This window comes from Lutzomyia longipalpis, chromosome 1 (genome assembly GCF_024334085.1).
Source record: "Lutzomyia longipalpis isolate SR_M1_2022 chromosome 1, ASM2433408v1".
Lineage (NCBI taxonomy): Eukaryota > Metazoa > Arthropoda > Insecta > Diptera > Psychodidae > Lutzomyia > Lutzomyia longipalpis.
This window is the reverse complement of record NC_074707.1, coordinates 46,113,072-46,121,201: the sequence shown is the minus strand read 5'-3', so window position 1 is coordinate 46,121,201 and position 8,130 is coordinate 46,113,072.

Below are 8,130 nucleotides of genomic sequence, written 5' to 3'. Positions count from 1 at the left end.
TTATTTTTTTCTTCTTCGGGTGTATTTCTTTCAAAAGAAATTTTGTGTATTAATTTATGCACACAAATGCCATATAAAGCATGGGGAGGAAGAGAAGAACGACGGATTTGTATTTAAATTGCAAATCAATGAGCTCCTTCTATCCACCACATTGTACCACTTCCGGTGTATTTCACGCAAAGAACTTTATTGGTGTCAAAATGATGTCTGTTGCGCGACTTAAGTAGTTCCCCACAAGGTGAGGAAACTCCCTTTCTGATTTACTCATCATAATTTATTCAGTGTTGTAGAAGGATGGACAAATGTCCTAAAGTATAGCAAAACTAAACGAAATAAGCTTAAAATTGAGAACTTTCAGCACAATTCATCTCTACAATCTATGTAGTATGTTCCCAACAAACCATTGATAGTTGCCTAAACGTTGCGCGGAGTTACATTTACTACAATGCAACCATGCCTAACGGTATATATCTGCGTTGCCTCGAAGTAGATGGTCAATAGATATCTGCGTTGCCGCAACTAGTAATCTCAACGTTGCAAAACTCTGAAATATCCTTTCCCGTATACCGTCTCGCAACTAAAATTTTTTGAAACAAAAATGTTTCAAAAAATATTTCAAAACATTCCGCTGTCATAAATGGAGGGAAATATGGTACACGCCCATAATAATCATATGGCGTCCATATTCCCATCATAATAAATGACAAACTCTAATGGATAATTTATATTATTTAATAATAGAGTTTTTAGATTTTTTCCAAATGAAAAAAAAATATGCCATGCGGTTCTACCGTCATGAAATCGCCTCAAAGGAACTTAAATGATGCTCCCATCTCAATTTTCTTAATTTTTTTAACCGAAAATTATTTTTTTTAGGGGTCAAAAATTTAATTTTTTTCAATTAATTATTTAAACACAAGTAATGCACCCAACTATCCCTAAGAAAGCCTTCCCACGTCATTTTGGGCTCCCAATTGCTCGGAATAATGAAATAAAAATCAACTTTTTTATGCCGTCGGCCATGTTAGACATTTTTTGCAACTCTGACTCTGAGTCTCTGAGGCAACGATGCAGCAACCTTTGCAACAACGTTGTAAAATGATTCGGTAGCAACCCACCAGGGCGGCGCTAGTTTTGCTGTTTGTAAACATAAATGAAAGAGACAGACTCATTTTTTTCTATTTCACTCTCTGTCTGTTTTGGGTTATTTCTCGCGATAGACGCGCCCCTTGCGGTGAAAGGCGCAACATAGGCACAAAACGTGCTTGGGTTGCGCCATCATACCCTGATGCAACGTTTAAGCAACTAAATAAATTATATTTAATAAAATTAACAATTTTTGATAAATTATCAATAAAAAATAACTATTTTAGGGATAAGTAATGCATAAAACTCATTTAGAGTCCAAAAAAACTTAAATTTCAAGGAAAATTTGTTCTATTTCGAATTTTTATTGCAACTAGTGCAACGTTGATATATACTTTCCTGCAACTATTTTTAAGGTGATTTTTTCAAAGTTAATTATTTTGCTTAAAATTAAGATTTTAGTGTGTTTTTAGGTAAATTATTCTTTGAGAAGTTGTAGAAAAGACTTTAGAATGCAAAAACACTTAAATTTTTCAAGTTATTGAAATAATAAAAAAAATCTTGCAACTTTGGCAACATCGCGATAAAGTATACTGCATCGTTTTCCATGCAACCATATTCGCAACTTTAGCAACTAAGAAGTAAACTCTCTTGCAACGTTGCTTCAGAGTTTCCAAAGTTAAAGTTGCAAGGTGTTTGTTGGGTTGTATGTAATTTTGAGGTAAAGTGTGAATGTTATTGAAGCATTTATGAGCTTATTTGAAAACTAATAACAAATTCTTCGGGGCAAGCCACTAAAATGTAATCTCTGGTGTACATTGGAGGAGCAAATAAGTCGGTGAAATCGAATATTGATGGGAAATTATGGAAATCTTCCGAGAAAGAGGTGCTAAGTGCTTATGAGTTGATGTTGCTTCTGCTGGTAATGCCGAGAAGGTGTAATCAGTTCATAAAACCACACCAATGCGTGATACAACAGCTACATGATATGGTGGTGTAGTAAACCCCCTCAGGAAGGGTCGTGCCCGCGTGTTCTCATCATCACACCACTGAGTGAGATTGCACACCCATCGAAGATGAAGAATCCAATTCTAATTTATCAAGAATTGCTCTTCCTGATGTTTTGTCCGCAAAACTGATTAATTTATATTCGTAATATTTCACGAATGGCGGTACTTTGCAAATGGCAACATTTGCATGACCACACCACTCTTCTTTTGCACCTACACAGGAGATTCTTCTTCAAGAAGAAACCTCTCCTATCTTCTTCATCTCATCGTGCTGCGTGCAATTACCATCTGTTGCATAGATCTTTCAATATTTTCTCACTTTCCTACATATAAATGATTTTTAGCAGCATGTCTAATTGATTGCAATAATATACCTGTTAGGTGATACCTATAAACATGTTCCTCATGTCATCCCTTTCCTCCTAGACAAGGTGAGGTGTGGACCACCTCACTCCAGCAAAGAAATTGATTAACACACTGACGACGGGTAAAATACTTCCCAAAGGTTTTTTACGCGACATGTAACAATTAGTCACTGGCGTCCAGAAATGTTACCCGGTGGGACCATAGTGTGCTTATGTTCTTCGCACGTTATCAGAAAATATTTATTTGAGAGAATACTCACTCACTTAAGTGAAACACAAATATTCTTTTAACATAAAATAATCGAAAACTAAACAATAAAAAAAAGAATAATATTCAAATTAAAATACAATTTAAATTTCAAAAATCTTTCTTTAAGATTTCACTAACTGTTGTATGTTGAACATAAAATTCAAGCTTACAGAACAGTTAGAGGAATAGTTTAAATGGTATGATATTGGTGAAGAGAATTTTTTGGACATATTTGGCATTTTTTTCTCATTCCAACATAACCACACTTTTATATTTACGTGGGAAAAAGTCAGATTTATGGGATAATTTCAGTGAAAATCTCTTAGACGAGTTTCCTTTATTCTATTAAACATTATGTAGCATTTTTTTTTACCACAAAAATTAAATTAAGGTTATGTAAGAGGAAAATTTTCTTTTCGCAAAATATATAACCTAACTCACCTAAAGTTTTACACGGTGAAATTTTCCGCTATAAAACACTTAAAATTAAATTTCCATGTGAATTTTCAGCTAGAACATTATTTTATAGCCTAAAGGGAAACTTCTGGAAGCTTTTCTTTGCTAATTTATTCCATAATTCTCACTTTTTTCGGGCACCAGAATAAAAATTAGGTTATGTTGAAACGAGAAAATATACCAGATATGTCAAAAAAATTGCTTCGCCATCCGTTCTGAACCATTTTGAGAATTTTCTAGCATTTACATTATTTTATATTAAAAATAAATGGTAATGATAACGTGAACGAGCAGGTTGATTTTTTTTGTTCTAAAAATTAAGCAATTCTAGCAATTAAAAAAAACTAGAATATTCTAAATATCCTTCTACCTATTTCTTGTTTTTTTTTTTAATTTTTGAAAATTTTATTTCTCCTGTCATGATATTTTTCATATTTTTTTTTTCTTTATAGGATAATAATATCTAAGAATGTTCTATTCGTTCTATTGTCAATATCAAGATTAATAGAATAGAATATTCTAGATATTCCATTTTCTTGTCACTATCAATCTCAAATCATTTCAAATTGATTCCAACACATTTCAGAAATTTAATAAATAAAAATTTATTAATCATATATGAACACCTCACGAGTCAGCAATCAAAATTGGCTGAAAAAATGTTGGAGAAGTTTTCCTACCGGGTAAATGTCAAACGCAAAAAGAGTGGCAAATTGTTACAGCGTACAGAATTGAGAACTGTCAGTGGACGCCGATGTGCGTCAAACCGTCCTGGATGTGTTAAAACAAATTGACCGGAAGAGAAAACTATGTCACTATACAACGAGTGATCAGAAATCGCGCCACTAATAGAATTATTGTTCTTCTTTCATTGTGATTCATTCCTCTTTCTGGAGTAATATAGTCAATTTAAATTAATTATCAAGCCATTTGGGGTCAGCGTGAAGAAAACCAGCTAAACTCAATTGAGCCCACCCTTCCCCCATTCATAAACTCCTATCGTGACATGAAGGATTTTAATTTATCAATTAATATCTCACTATCTAATAGACCATAATTTAACATGAGTACTGCAATGAGCCAGAGATAACATGATATGGATTATAATTCATTTTAATCTTACAGATAACACGTCGTCTAATGGAAAATTATATAAAATGCAATAAAGAAAAAATTTCTTTAATTTATTTTTGCATGGGAACAGGTAAATTAGGCTCAATTGATATTTTAAAAGTATTTAGTAAATAAAAGAGATTAAAAAGGGCAAATTACCTGGATTTATCTTAAACTAAAACAAAGAGAAATAATAAGAAAAATAAAGTCACAACACTTCTGATATCAACAATTTTTGTAAGATCAAAGTTTCTTAGGTTATGCTTGACAGTGCAAGAAAGAGATGCCTTGTCTCACTATCTCACTCTCTGTCACATCGAGCGATTGGAATTTGAATAAAAATCCGTTTAACCCTTTTAGGACAAGCAGATTCCAACAAAAACCTTTATTTTCTCTCTTGAAAGTTTTTTTCATTAAGATTTTGAACGCTCTATTGCTAAAATGTACAAAATAATCTGATTGTAGTACACTTTGTAGGCCTGATGAAGAAGGAATAAAAAATTCGAAATTTGAGAAACTGCTAAACCTTGTAAGTTAAATAAATGAAATGGACAAATCTGGGAAAAGATATAAAATTTTCAAATATTACATATTTCATATAATTTAACACACTTCACCCCAATCTCCTCTAAATTATTTCTTTTTGTTAATTTATATTGGTAAGAAGTAGAAAAATTTGAGGAATTTTTCTAAGGGATGGTCACGTTATTTTGGAAACTCGGGGACTTTCAAGAGCGATTTTCAAGCCAATTTTTAAACCAAAATTTTGAAATCTGCTTGCACTCTTGTTAAATGGCCAAATACTGATAAGAATTCAGTATTTTTGATTTAGAAAATAAATTTTTGTGCTCAAAAAATTTATTTGAAATTCTCACATTTTGGCCATTTTGTTCCTGTAGAGTTTCCAAAATAACGTGACCATCCCTTATAATATTTTTTTTTTAGAATTCTTTTTCTTTCTTTCAATGAATGCAACGAATAGTGGTCCTAAAAGGGTTAAATAAGCGAGACAAATATGAAACGTAGAGGTTCTGGCATGCAAGTTGTTTAAATTTTGAAATATTCGTTAAGTAACGTTAAATTTTTTACAGAAAAAAATTAACAAATTCATAAAGAAGCAAAATATTATTAAATATTTTTAATGGGAAGCAATCGGAAATTCTTGATTTGTTAAGGAATTTTTAAATCCTAGAATAAAGAAGAACTCAATGTATCAGCTTTAAATAGGTTGTTCTTATAGGAATTTTACTTTCTTACAACATTTTCTCATTTCATTTTTCCGTACTATCGTGCCTAATTCTATTAAAAATCAAAAAATAATGAAAAAATTAGAGAAATCGAATATATTCTGTTCTATTTCCCCAAAAACGAATTTTACCAGGCGCCTCCACTCTTCACTCTCAAAAATCTTCTTTTTCTCTTTTCTTTTTATTAATTAAAACGAGGTAAATTGTCGCTTCGCTCCAATTTACCTCGCCCCGCTTCGCGGGGATTTGTTGCGCTTCGCGCAAATTTTAGAAGAAAAAAAAATTGTGATGGTTTGATTGAGGCCACTTATAAATCCCGGAGAAAAATTTCGGAAAGAGTAGAAATCAATTTCATACAACACTTTAGGCGCCAAATTCAAAAGTTTGCAAAAACTGCATGAAATCTCTATGGGGGCTACCTGAAGGGGGGCTTTGGGGGGAAAATGGATACGACCATCTGAAACGGCCTGTTATAAGGGGACTCTGTACCAAATTTCATCGCGATCGGTCAAACGGTGTGGATTTGTATAAAAAAGTCGGAACGACGATTACCAACAAACAGGCCTTTCTTTATTATATAGATGAGACGACTAATTAACTATCAAGTGGGCTCTATTTTCAGCAAATTCCTTCTTAAAAAAAATTCTTGATTTCTTATTAACTTAATACGACGTTTCGACAGCTGTTAGGTTTACTTCATAAGGCATTAAATCTACTACAATTTCATTTCTTTTTTTTTAAAAATAATAAAATGTTTATTCATTAAATATACAAAATTATTTAAGAGTTCACAGATCTGTTTTCAGCTTACAAAATAAAGAGAAAAAAAAAGAAAAATTAATAAACAAAATTCATTACAATATATGAAGAGAAAATATTGAGAAAAACTCTTCCAAAATTGAAAAGAAAAGAAATAACAAAGAGAACAAAACAAGACAATCACGAGACATAGAAATTTTAAGAAGAAAATATTATTGATCACTCAAAGGTGTAAATTTTTTATCAAATGAATCCCTGCAATCAGTGGTCATTTCATTTACAGTTTTTACTTTGAAATCAGAATGGAGAGAGGCGGTGGAGTGGCGCCAAGGCAAATCAAGAATCATCTTCAAAATCTTATTTTGAAGAATTTGAATTTTCTTCTTGTGCGTTGCCGCACAGGAAGACCATATTGGAGAACCATAGTTGTAAACACTTTGGAACATTACTTTATAAAGATTTAGCTTAATATTTTTATCAAGTCTAGAATATCTAGAAATGAATGGGTAAAGAATTTTAATATATTTGTTAAGTTTTTGGATAAGAAAATCAATATGGTTCTTAAAAAGCAATTTTGGATCTAGGATGATTCCAAGATATCTCATTTCTTTTAGCCAAATTATATTGTTAGAGTCAAACTTTAGAGGCTTCCCATAAGGAAGATAACATTTTTTACGCCTTCGTGTAAAATACATTGCTTGTGTTTTATTAGGATTAATTTTAATTTTCCATTTATAGAAATATTTCTTAACTTCCTTAAGGCCTTTTACCAGATCTTTTTCTATTACTTTTGGGCGCTTATGAGAAGCATAGAGTGCAGTATCATCTGCAAACTGCGAGAGTTTGCAGTTACTACTAGGTTTTATGTCTGACAAAAACAAGTTGAAAAGTGAAGGACTCAATATAGATCCTTGAGGAACTCCGGCAGTTATGTGTTTTTCAGAAGAAAACTGATTTTCAACATCTACAATAAATGATCTATCTTTTAGAAATGATGAAATGATTTTAATTAAATATTTTGGAAAATTAAACTGAAGCATTTTATGTAACAATCCATCATGCCAGATGGTGTCAAATGCCTTCTCAATGTCCAGCAAGACCATCCCCGTAGATTTTCCAATATTGAAATTATTTTTAACATGAATAGTTAGATTCTTGATAGCATGATTTGTGGATTTGAAATTACAAAATCCAAATTGATGTTTTGGTATAATATCATGTATATCAGTAAAAAAGAAAATAGCATCTTTCAATATTCTTTCAAAAACTTTCCCCAAATTAGACAGAAGACTTATTGGTCTAAAACTAGATATCTCATTAGGATTTTTGTTTGGTTTTAATACTGGCTTGACTACTGCTAGTTTCCAGGCTGAGGGAAAGTAACATAGTCTTATGCAGCTATTAAAAATCTTAGTCAAATATGTAATTGCATTCCTAGATAAATTCTTTAGTGAAATATTAGAAATGCCGTCTTTGCCTGGACTTTTAGAAATCTTTAAATATTTAACAATGGATTTAATATCTTTTGGTTTTATTAAAGTATTAGCATCTAAATTTATATAATTTATATCATTATTAATTTCTGCATTTGAACTTTCAACAATTTCTTTAGTAGAATTATCACTAAAATTTTCTGTGATTTTATGAGATTTAACAAAATAATTAGCAATAGCTTCAGCTTTATCTTTAGGTGAACTCAAAATAGTATTATTATCTTTCAGAGGTGGAATTTTGCCACCCCGACGTTTGATTTTTCTAATAAGGCCCCACAATGGTCTATCTGTCTTTTTAAATTTAGCCAAAAGCTTGCCCCAATTTTGATTATTCCAAATACGAATTTTCTC